We start from the raw sequence: 249 nt of genomic DNA on the forward strand, positions 1-249 counted from the left end.
CCCACTGAAGACAAGGAGGAGAAGGCAGAGGAAGCAGCCAGCAAGGCGAAGGAAGCAGGGCATGCTGCCAAGGACAGCGCTGGCGGCATCGCTTCTGGTACATCTTGGTTGCACATTTAGATAAGCTTTATTTGTAAGATCTGATTGTATTTATTGATGTGTAGATGTGGGAGCATACACCAAGGAGAAGGCTAGAATTGCTAAAGACTCCCTAAAGGGTGCTAAGGATTCTGTCTCAGGAAAGGTGAA

At 47.8% G+C, this 249-nt stretch overlaps 1 long non-coding RNA gene across 1 annotated transcript; it reads left to right on the plus strand.

Annotated features, from left to right (window-relative positions):
- Window positions 1–6: 6 nt before the first annotated feature.
- LOC110034182 lies at window positions 7–249 on the plus strand. The gene is made up of 2 exons (XR_002295026.1): window positions 7–97; window positions 165–249. It is a non-coding gene; the product is annotated as an uncharacterized LOC110034182 (long non-coding RNA).

Source organism: Phalaenopsis equestris, unplaced genomic scaffold, assembly GCF_001263595.1.
Source record: "Phalaenopsis equestris unplaced genomic scaffold, ASM126359v1 Scaffold158133, whole genome shotgun sequence".
In the NCBI taxonomy this organism is placed as follows: domain Eukaryota; kingdom Viridiplantae; phylum Streptophyta; class Magnoliopsida; order Asparagales; family Orchidaceae; genus Phalaenopsis; species Phalaenopsis equestris.